A 12,281-nucleotide genomic window follows, 5' to 3' on the forward strand; every position below is an offset into this window, starting at 1 on the left:
GGTGGCGAAGGCGGCCCTTCCCGCGCTTCTAGGCGCCCATGCACTGCCGCGGCAGTCGGGAGCCACTGGAACTCCAAATCCTAGCGTGCCCCGCGCGGGGAGCCGGTTCGCGCCTCCCGACGGGGGCGGGGGGGAAGGGGCAGTGCCCCTTGGGACCGGTAGTTTTCCAGTCAGGGCGCCGCCCAGCCCCGTGACAGGATTAGCGCGTGTCCATCGCCGGCCTGCGGCGGACTGCGAAGCGACGGGCTGTTTTTGCTCGTAAAATAAAATGCGAAAGCGATTACGAGCTCTATAAATGACGTTACGTGTCTGGAAGACTAGTAAAATCATGTCACAACCCTGAGCGTGGACGAGGATCGGATCCTGCCCTCATGTGGAGCAGTATCAACCTGCAGAGCCTGTTTCTGTCTGCCTTCGGTCTCCTGTAAGAAGCTGCATCGGCAAATGCAGCCGTGAAAAGGTGGAAATCATTGTAGTCTGTTCTACCTTTTGTCCTTCCTTTTCTGCAATGCCATTATTCGTGTTTTGCTACTTGCTTTAAGGCTTGGAGTTTACAGATAAGGGTTCTTTAAACTTCCCTTTGGAAAAAAAATAGGGAAAAATAGAAGGTTTTCGGCATTTTAAAAATAGTTGTGGGTAATAGTTGTGCTGTGCTTTACTGTTATGCTCCGATCACCCGGTTGTTCCAAGACGAACTTGTATTTAGCAGAAGTTCTTGTTGGTCCTCAGAGGGCTGGACTTGCATAATGTCCTCAGGGTTTTTGATTGCTGTTTCAGTAAAGCTGATATCATTTATGTTTCTCTCATTTGAGGGGGTTGTCCCTCGTTATCAGAATGGGAAAAACAAGGTACCATTTTCAGCATTTCCATTCCACCGAGTTTCTAAAGCAGAAGCATTAAATATTTACATAGGTCTCACAATTCATCGTGGACTAGAAACATGGTGGTACTATATGGAAATGTAGTTAAACCCCCGTTTCTCTCATATTAGCACTTATACCCATGTATTTTGCACCACCAAAAAACAAATGACGCATGAATCCTTTTCAATGACACATTAATACATCTGTAATTTAGAAAAGGAAATAAATTATTGGGAAATCTTTGAAATAAAAATGTTTCAATAATATATCATTGTTTTCTCCAGCAGATGCCCCAGTGCTGAAGAAATAGTTCTGCACAATTAGTGTGTGAAAGAGGTGAGCATAAGACTGTCTGTTATAGCAGCATTTTTCTCCCACTTCTACCATGGGCTACATGACTGTATATCCATAACTGAAATTGCTTTAAAAAGAATCTGCAACAGCTTGATGGAAGCTCTCTGTGTAATGAATATATATTATTCATCTGTATTGCAATTTTGCAGCTAATAAAAAGGTTCATTTATCAGCTTTTTTTTAATTATACTTTTAACTAATGTCCTTTTATCCTGGCCTCAGGTACCATGTCTGGATATTCAGTGCAATATTGGCAATGTTGCTGTTGGCAAGATGCTTTGTATTGTCACAGTGGCATACCTCCCACTGCCCGGCAGATGGAGGCAGAATTTAAGAAAAAATAGTGCCTTAATACAATGAGTGTCATTGTTTTTGTTGCTGTGGTTTATTCTTGAAACAGTGCCCTTAGTCCTATCATTTCCTGCAGGAAAAAAAAAAATCTTACATAAAAATATAATACATTGTTAAGGAAAAACAATAAATTAAATAGATTTTAATATGTTTTAGTAACAGTGTCTTTACTGTAGTCTCGTATATGTCATAACTGCATATTTGCCTTACCACAGGATATCATAGGTAGTATGTTTCTCATAGGAGCTTACAGCATCATTACTCTGATTCCTGCTTGACATTTGCAGGTGTTTTTTCTCTTCATTTTGTTTTCTGTCCCTGTTCTGGAATTGCATGCAAACTTGTTCTTTTTTAAAAAAAATAAAGCGTTCCAAAGAAAGATAAGGGTACCAGTTCCTCAGAGCATTCTTCACTGGGGACAGCGACTGAAAAAAGACAGAAGCAGCATTAAGAAATCATGGAGTGCACTGCAAGAAGCATTATTTCCAGTAGGTGGTTTTCCGGTACTGTTACACTGTAACATCTCAGGTTTGGGGAATGACTGTGAGCCAAATCTAATAATATGGCTTAAAGAATGTCTTGTGTTTTTAAAAAAAAAAATCTTTTAGAGGAAGTCCTATGTCAATGCTAATGAGCCTCTAGATTGACAGTAACTAATTCCTCCTACAAAGATCTCTGTTATAAGTGCTTCCACCAGCAGACATGCTAATGAATGCAGCCTCACAGAAACTGAATGGATTATCTTTGAGATAGCCCAATTTAATTAGGATTGAAAGCTATGTGAGAGACATGTGATGATTTTTTCCTTGTGCATCTGCTGGCTGTATCTTGTTAATTTTACTTTATTATTCCAGAGTGAAAGGAAAGAAAGCAAACAAAATATAGGCAGGTAAGGACTAGAGACAAGAAGTGGTGAAGGATTAAAGTTTTACTGAAACAGAAGAGATGTGAAGGAGTAATTGGGGAGAGAGATTTGTAAAGGCCCTGAAACAAAGGCAGTAATTAATAGGGCATTTGGTTCAAATAGTAATTGTCTGCTTTTGTGCTAATTTTGTGACAAAGAGGTTTTTGCTGCAGAAATGAAACTGTCCAAAAATGATTAGTCTACCATAATGTGGCTGCACATGACAGACTGCTATACTAAAGGTTGTTTTTATTTCTTTGCATAACTTTAGATTGCAAAGATCTTTTAAGGCATGAATAAAGAATTTTGAGTTGATTTACACAGGAAGATAAAGTGTCTACTTATCCCTACGGGATCTGATAATAAATTAAGCAGGTGTAGGGCAGAGGCACAGGCATTGAAGACCCCAAAACCAAGCATTAGGCTGGTTCAGGGTTAGCCAGTTCACTACCAGTGAAGAAGAAAGCAATTTTTGATGATCCGCTCAAGCATGATAGCTATCAGAAGCAATAAAGAAAGCAAGAGTAATTGGGAGATAAATATTAGCTAACCTGGTCAGACCCCAGAAAAGTATTTCAAGGTATTACATTCTGGTAAAATATTAATGACTGGTATCAAACCTAGTGCTAAAAAAAGGGATTGGATGGAGCCAGGAGGCATAACCAGGTTTGGTTTATTAAGCATGCTTATTTCACACAACCAAAATACATCAGGAACACCACTGTTGCCCTGCCTAGAAGCCCTAGGACCACATTTTTCTCATTGTCCCTTTTGAAGTCAGGCTCTGTTAAAGCCTATTTTGAAAACCATTTTAAAGGAGGTCTTAACTGTACAGAAGTTAGCAAGGGCCCAAGTACTATTTCACTCCAGTTTCACAATCAACATACAAATACAATCCTTAATCTGGATGTCCCTCTTTGTTACTTAGTTCAGCATTATATTTGATACACTGTACTCTTAGTTACCTAGTCTCATCTATTTCATTTTTTTCTATTTCCAGTCCAGTAACAACATCTTCAGTTTACTCCTTGGCTAACAAAAGCAGTACAAGAAGAAACAAAATACTTCAGTTGTTCTGAAATGGTGGATTTGAGTTAAACAGACATATCTGCAGATTCCTCAGAAAAGTGAGTAGGAGCAACCTTTAATTCATAGTATCTTGGATGATTACTCTGTATCATGATATTGTCTAGCCACTTCCACATTATTTAGATTTCTGGAGTCACAACCTAAATATGTGCTACATTGAAACAAAAAACAAAATTAAAAAGAGAGCAGGAGAAAGATAAAATTATTACATAGCTTAGAAATACCACATAAATTTCTCCCTCTGAACTGAATCAAAGGACAAGAATATGAAAGAAATTATAAACCACACATTATAAAAAAATGTTCGGAACCAAGAATTCTCATACCTCTCTGCCTAGCCCTGGATTTTTTTTTCCATTTTGCAATTAAATAAATGATTTTTATTTTTTTATTTTCCTTGGTTCTGAGTGAACAGAATGAGAGATACTGTACAACTATTTGAGAGTTCCTTCTAAGAAGAAAAGGTTGTAGATACTTTCTACTTTTGTAGTTAGAAACTAAAATGTATCTGATAGCAATCATTCCTCCATATTTGTAACTAAGTGCTTTCTCTACACTGGATGGCTTCAGTTATGTTGAAAACATAGCAACATTAAAATAGCATATAATAGCTACAGTGGATTTTTCAAAGCCACCTAATTTTTATTTTCATATGTGTTCATATTTCTTTAAATGGAAAAAAATCTGCTAAAGTCATAGGACATTTTATAGCCACTATGCAGTTTGATAGTGAAAATCTAATCCAGAAAAATAAAAATTTCCTAATAATTACATGGCTTTATGTTCATAATGTAGTATGTGTTGACTTGTTATAAAAAAGTTATCATAAGGAGTTTCACTGTAGCTACACAGGGCTGATTAATTTTATGGTATACTGCATTTCATAATGTTTTTAAAATAGACATTTGCTTTTCTGATACAAGTTTTGCAAATACAGAAGTACTGAGTAAAGTACGATGACCTGACATGTCCAATGACTATATATATATATATATGCAAGGATTTAAATTAGAATGACTTTGAAGTGTTTTAAATAACTTTGTAATCTAAATCTTTCTGTCACGTTTCAAATAAAATTGCTTTTGTGGTTCCTTTTTCTTTTTACTTTTTTTTTTTTCATGATCATAAGAGGGGCAGTAGAGATTTGGTGCTAAATGGTTTCAGTTATACTATAATTAGGGTTGGTACATACGAATAACAACACTAAATTGATAAATACTGAGGAAGAGAGATTAGTTGGTGCACCTTTACAAAGAGATTACATACTTTTCACCAAGTAGAATATAGGAGAAGGATGTCTTTGCAGAGAACAACAGGAAAACTGGGGCCAGCAGGAAGCTTCATGGGTAAAGGAGGCAGGCAGAAGAAGACAGGGTATGTAAGCTGTTATTGTGAATAAGGCAGAAGATTATGGACTATGTTCTCAGCTCTCTCTTGATCAAGTCTTGTCTGCCATATACATTTCATCACAACATAGCTTAATTCATGTTTGTTATAATCTTGGCGTTAATGAATAGAAGACAAACACCAGCAATGGAACTTACTATGATCATTTTTTTTAAAAATTACTCTGAGCATTCATCAAATCCACCGTTTTTCCATATTCTGCAAAGGACACATGTACAGATCTAGACATTTGTTAAATATTTAACTTCTGTGATGTGTTCCATCTATGCTAGTAATACTGTCTTTGCTATTGTCTGTTGAAAAAGATGGGAGGGACTGTTTATTTTATATTTATAATAAAAATCGGGGGGTTGCTGTATTTGGAGTGTGATAAAACAATGTCTAAATATTATGAATTTGCTGATTTTGTCATCCGTGATAATGAAGATGTGTTGTTGATTCTGTATCGTGTACATGTGTATCTGAAATGACAGATTATTAAATGACTGAAATGACTAAATTATGCACCTGTTTCTTAGCATATTATACAAAAAATAGGTGAATTATTTAAAAACTGGATTTTATCGTTCAATATTATATCCATACATCAAAAAATACAGTGCATTCATTCTGTCATTTCAGAATAAGTAGGAAGTTCATTTCTACTTATCTCTTGGCCTCATCAGGGAATTACATTTATTACCCTAACATTTCAAAGTCATCGTGCAATTATGCAAGTGTTAGAGATCTGTTATTCATACATTTCGTGTTGCAGACATAGGCCCTGGTTGCTCTGTGCAATGTATTTATATAGTAGGTGAAATCACAAGTTTATACATGGACTTCTGTATTTTTGGCATAATTTGTTTTTACCACTGCTTTCAGTAGGATTGTGACAAGCATTTTGAAGGCAGCATGTTAAAAGAATCAAAAGCTTTAAAATATTTTGAAGTTTCTTATTTGTCCACAACTAAGCAAAGTATTGGCTTTTAGCACTCTAACTCATCCAACACTGAAAAATTAAAATATTACTTATAAATTATATGAGAGAGATGGCTAACTGTCACGCATAAGCAAGTGCACAATATTCCTTCAAGGAATAGGCAAGTGAAACAATAATGGCCACTGTGTGCTTCAAAGACTGAAGGCCATGATAGATCATGTACACTAAGGTAGCTTACCTGAAGCCTGAGACTAGTGCAGTGACACTGGATATTACCTCATGGAGCTACGCATGTCAGTGGAATGAAAGAAGCAGAACACTGAAATACAAGAAGGAGGCAACAGTGTCCTAGAGAGGGACAAAAAAATCAGTAACCCACAGAAAAAGGTAGTACTGAGTAAGTGGAGAACTGGAATAGTGAACAATGATGCTGTTTCCTTTTGTTGATGTCTGTTGTGTTCGGTACAACAGGACTTCTTCATATACTTCCTTGTGAATAACCAGAATTGCATCAAGGAGGTCAGTCATCAACATCTCATGAACTTTAGGGATTTTTACTGCCAAGAGCATGTCACTTTAATTTGATCTTGTTTTGTAGCTATTTTAATACTTTCGTGCAAGCTTCTTGTACATAAATGAGACAGTCCATGAAAAAGAGTTGCTGCCATTTAACTAAGTAGGACTTATGTTAAAATGGTATAGATTATTCCAAGGGAATCCTGAAATGCCAAATTGGTTTAGTGAGAAGGAACCTTGAGAATCTATTAATGCAGAAGTAAGCATGACATACTCTAGTTTTTGATATGTATCTCCAAAAAACCATAAAATATTAGCAGCTTAAAACTATAACTTTCAAAAGCTTAGTGGATATAGTTTTTTACAGCAGTCCAAACTGTTCACTAAATCCAGTGTAGCTTTTTGATAATTTTATTCTCTTGAATATGTGTGCCACTTCATATGTAAATATAGTTAAAGTGAACTGTCGAACAATCTAAAGTCACTCCACTCAAGCAGATAGAGCTGTAGTCTGTCCTGGAACATTGGAAGCCATTTAACATGTGATTCAGCTATGCAAACACCCACAGTATTATGTTTGTGAAGCTCTTACGCAATATTTTTATTTGTGGAATACTCTTAAAATGGGAAGATATAATGGTGTTCTGGTAACTGGCACATTGTCAATTACGATAACTACTTAACCAGATTTTCTTGTAAACACACCATGCAATTCTTAAGTCAGTTGTAAAAAAATATACATTTACTTTTGGCTAGGAGGCTACCTCTAAAAACATAGACAGGCAGAGATTTTTAGTTATAAAGCTGAGTTTGGCTATCTTTGATTTCAGCTCTGTTCTGTTTCAGTAACAAAATATTATTGTGGAAGTAACACATTGCTACTATGTTATATGTTGGATATACAATGCTGAAAACACTTTTTCACATACGTGATTTCAGCCAATCCTAAAATGGAGTCCATTACATGTTTTATATTTTATCCTTAGCATTATACAAACTGAAACAATGCACAGAAGAGCATAAACAAATTAATTAGTACAATCTTTGACCCTTCCATATTTCTATGTGACAGTTGAAGATGATTTAGAACTTTCCTGGGTAAAAATCATACACATGAGAAAAAGTAAAGCTTTGTATTTAATAAATGGTGCTTAACACCTGTATTACAGCTTATCAGGGGAAAAATGGTGGGTTTTGTACCATGAAAGCTTCTTGTGTGCTGCAACTTCTTTTTAGTCTGAATGATAAAAGGATGATATTATGAACACATTATCTTATGTGTGCTGATTTTAGAATCATGGAAACGTAGAATGGTTTGGGTTGGAAAGGACCTCAGAGATCATCTAGTTCCAACCTCCGTGCCATGGGCAGGGACACTGTCCACTAGAACAGGTTGCTCAAAGCCCCATCCAGCCTGGCCTTGAACACTTCCAGGGACAGGACATCTACAGCCCCTCTGGGCAACCTGTTCCATTGCCTCACCACCTTCACAGTGAAGAGTTTCTTCCTTATATCTGATCGAAATATACCCTCTTTCAGTTTAAAACTGTTAACCCCTTGTCCTATCACTGTGCTCCTTATCTTTCCTGTAGGCCTCCTTCAGGTACTGGAAGGCTGCTATAAGGTCTGCCCAGACCCTTCGCTTCTCCAGGCTGAACAACCCCAACTCTCTCAGCCTGTCCTCATAGGAGAGGTGCTTCAGCCCTCTGGTCATCTTCGTGGCCCTCCTCTGGACTTGCTCCAACAGGTCCATGTCCTTCTTGTACTAGGGACCCCAGAGCTGGACACAGTACTCCAGGTGGGGTCTCTTGAGAGCGGAGTAGAGAGGGAGAATGACCTCCCTTGACCTGCTGATCAGACTGCTTTTGATGCAGCCCAAGATATGATTGGCTTTCTGAGCATATGTTGCCGGCTCATGTTCCAGCTTTTCATCCGCCAAGTCCTTTTCCTCAAGACTGCTCTCAATCCACCCATCTCCCCCAGCCTGTATCCATGTTTGGGGTTGCCCAAAGCTGTTAAACCTCTGTCAGATAAAATACCTGGGGAGGTACTCAGCTGGAAGTGCTAATACAATGGGAACAAAGACCACTGATTTCTTGTGCTATTACTTTTAAACATCCACAAAAGATATAAGATGGTTTTAATACCACTGACTGTTTTTACTGTGCTTATAGGAACTGAAAAACATGTTTATTTAGTGTGGAAGTCAGAAACAGCATTTTATTCTTTATACATACTTTTGTCCAAAACTGGATTAAAGAGTAATTAATGATCCTTGACATATTTTGCTTCACTCCAAACTCTCCCAAGAGCAGCAAATCTGAATATGGTTTGTGTGAACAGACAGTTCTTTACTGGCTGCGTTAATTTCTATGACATTTGCCAGTCTTCAGTATTGGATGTATCTAACAGGTCTATGAAAGACCTTTCTCTCTTACTTTTATGCTTGTATGACTTCCGTACATTTTGAGAGTCTTCTATTTAATGTATTTATTCTTGCAAAATCATTCTTATGATGGTAGCCTATAGACTTCTTGAATAACACAAATATCTGACTTTACACTGTATATATTTCTTGTTTAACTGAACCACAGCCATACATTTTAGTCATCCAGTCTTTGTTTAAAGACTTCAAGTGATGCAGATTCTACTTGTTATCCTCAATAAATTGTTTAAATGATTAATAAATCTGAGTTTAAAATGCCATACATTTTTTCCGCTTTCTAAATTCAGAGCCCACCCATTGAGTAACGATCGCTTACATTAAGAATTGAGTCATGCTATGAACAGGTATTCTCCCTCCTTGCAAAAGTCATTAACCATTGTAAGATTCCCAGTAAAAAATACTTGCTGAATGATTTTGAATTTTTGAATGATTCTTAGTGTAGGCTACTCATGAAAAATTTATTGCAATTATTAAATATTTGAAATTCAGAATATGAAGTTAATTAGTTGATGTAATTAGTAAAGAGAAATACTGCCAGGTAAACAGATCCCAAATAATACACCAGAAATTATTCAGAGAAAGTGTGCAACAAGTATTAGTTTTCAAAAGGAAGTTGATGGCATGAATATTTATATTGTGGAATGTAAAACTCCTTTTACTGCTTTTCATAGAATCATAGAATCATAGAATGGTTTGGGTTGGAAGGGATCTTAAAGATCATCTAGTCCAACCCCCCTGCCGTGGGCAGGGACACCCTCCGCTAGACCACGTTGCCCAAAGCCCCATCCAGCCTGGCCTTGAACACTTCCAGGGAGGGGGCATCCACAGCTTCTCTGGGCAACCTGTTCCAGTACCTCACCACTCTAACAGTAAAGAATTTCTTTCTAACATCTAATCTAAATTGACCCTCCTTCAGCTTAAACACATTACCCCTTGTCCTGTCACTACACTCCCTCATAAACAGTCCCTCATCATCTTTCCTGTAGGCCCCTTCAGGTACTGGTAAGCCACAATTAGATCTCCCCAGAGCCTTCTCTTCTCCAGGCTGAACAATCCCAACTCTCTCAGCCTGTCCCCATAGGAGAGGTGCTCCAGCCCTCTGATCAGCTTCGTGACCCTCCTCTGGACTCTCTCCAACAGCTCCATGTCTCTCCTGTCCTGGGGCCCCCAGAGCTGGACACAGTACTCCAGGTGGGGTCTCACAAGAGCAGAGTAGAGGGGCAGGATCACGTCCCTCGACCTGCTGGTCACACCTCTTGATGCAGCCCAGGACACCATTGGCTTTCTGGGCTGCAAGCGCACACATGTTGAGCTTCTCATCAATCAATACCCCCAAGTCCTTCTCCTCGGGGCTGCTTTTGTTCACTGTTTCCTAAGAGTTCACTTCTTCAAGAAGCATTCCTTTAGGCATACTCATTTATTGAACTTTTTGGGAAGAGCCAACATAGAAGGAGGACAAATACTCAAAATAAATTGCATTTTAAAACATTCTTTGATGTATTCATCTGGCTCTAAAAAGCTTATACAGAAAGTGATTTTGTTTAACCAAGTCACTGAGATCATATGCTTCTGAGTGCCTTCCAATTTAGCTAAAAAATACTGGCTTACATCAAACAAGATTCTTTGTGCTTTTTTTCTTGTTTCCTTTGGCTTTGTCTGTACTATGTTTGTTACTTTGAGTTTGGGTTGGGTTTTTTTTTTTAGCAGATATCTTTTTATTTTATATCACCTCTAACATGTAACTTCTAGTCTGAGTGATTATGTTTTATTTCTAAAACAGTTGATTCAGTTATGCTGTCTATATACCTCTGAAGCCTAAGAGATTTAGGCTCTGATTCAGGAAATGGCTGGAGTGTATAGTTGAATATGATGCTGAGAGCAATTTCCTGGATCACAGCAGTGAAAGGGAATGCATGATCCTTTGTTATTTTTGGTCTATTTTTATTTCAGAAGTGTTCTGTTAGGCACAGAATTACTGTCTTCTCCTTCTTATGTTGCAATTTAGTCTTGATAACTGCAACTTCTCAGGAACATTCCTGCCCAATGACTCATAGCAGATGTAATCCTCAACTCTACAGAATTTAATAGCAAAAACAATTGCAGCCTGGGAAGGGCTCTGGAATTCTTTGCATCAGCTTAAGAAGATTTAACAACTTTGAGTTCTGTCCAGAGGGTAAAGGTAAACATTTTAGGTACCTGAGAGGGAAGAAGGAAGAATTTGGGTTAATTGCTGTAGTTGTGGTTTAAAAGTAATATGTTTTTGAAGGCCATGTAACTGGTGCAATGTTGCTAACGACGTATGAATGTTTTAGCAGGATCCAGCTATTTTGCTACAATATCTAGTTAGCTAATAAATCTCATTTTCATATCTGTAGTTTCTAAATTTCTAATAATGTATGGCTGTATGAACAAGGTGGCTTTTTAAGCCTAAAAGTAGATCAAATCATGAATTATTGTCCATTTCTCAGAGGAGAAAAATGGGGCAATATTTTTAACACTACGTAATTAAACAAAGCAAAATTTGTGCATGCATTTAATCATTAAAATCAGTTTGAATTTTAAGAAAGCAAACAAAAATTTTTCAAGTCATTATCTGTCCTTTTGGCAGATTCTCTCTTATTAATATTGTATTTATTAGCAATGCAATTCTTACTGACACTGTACAAACAGAAGTAGGCATCTGAATTTCATCTAGTTTGCAGAATTCAAGAACAAGAAAACAGGCTGAGAGTTCAAAATTTTCATAGCACAGAGTTTCTCTAATGACATCAAATCTATTTAGTAGCTTGCTGTTGAAAGACTTGGAGAAACATCAAATTTAGGGGAAATTTGAACATAGGACTTACTGTCTGAGTAGCCTGTAAAGAAAGCCTAGGCATAAGGAAAAGGTACTTTTCTAGAATTTTTATTCCATAACTTTGGATAAATCTTCTGCACAGCTATGCAAGTGCACATTCCAGGTGTCATCTTTGAATAGTAAATGAGTAACCTCATGGATAAAATTTCAAGGTTTCACAAAAGTTGCCCTTAAACTTCAATTTTATTAAAACAGAAAGTGATTCTTTTTTTCAGACAATTGTTAAGGGCTTGTGCTTTCAACTTGAACATATTACATAAGTTTTTCTCTCTCTATCACGATGTGTGATAATTAATCCACATGTCTACTGTCTGAGATTAAGATTTCCCTGGAAAGGGATCTCCCCTGCAGAAATTTGGTTTTTGTTTTTGGTTTTTGTTTGTTTGTTTGTTTGTTTTGTTTTGTTTTTGTTAAACCAACACAGGTGTTATAACAAAAGTTTTGGCAGTCTCTCAGCACATATTAACTCTTTGGATTCACTGGCATTAGCAACACAAAAATATTTGCTAAGTTATGCAATTGTTTTTATCTGTGACACGGATTAAGATTTCTAATTTTTTGCAGTTTTTTGG

At 37.2% G+C, this 12,281-nt stretch overlaps 1 protein-coding gene across 8 annotated transcripts in view; it reads left to right on the top strand.

Moving 5' to 3' along the window:
- The first annotated feature begins 102 nt into the window (after window positions 1-102).
- FGL1 (fibrinogen like 1) overlaps window positions 103-12,281 on the top strand; it is a 35,614-nt gene continuing 23,435 nt past the window's right edge. Inside the window, exons 1-3 of one of the 8 annotated variants that reach the window (XM_075752090.1) lie at window positions 103-460; window positions 1,148-1,199; window positions 3,473-3,599. The gene's annotated coding sequence lies outside the window, so the exon portion shown is untranslated. The other 7 variants (XM_075752083.1, XM_075752084.1, XM_075752089.1 and 4 more) reach the window with 7 other exon arrangements.

Source organism: Balearica regulorum, chromosome 4 (genome assembly GCF_011004875.1).
Source record: "Balearica regulorum gibbericeps isolate bBalReg1 chromosome 4, bBalReg1.pri, whole genome shotgun sequence".
NCBI lineage: Eukaryota > Metazoa > Chordata > Aves > Gruiformes > Gruidae > Balearica > Balearica regulorum.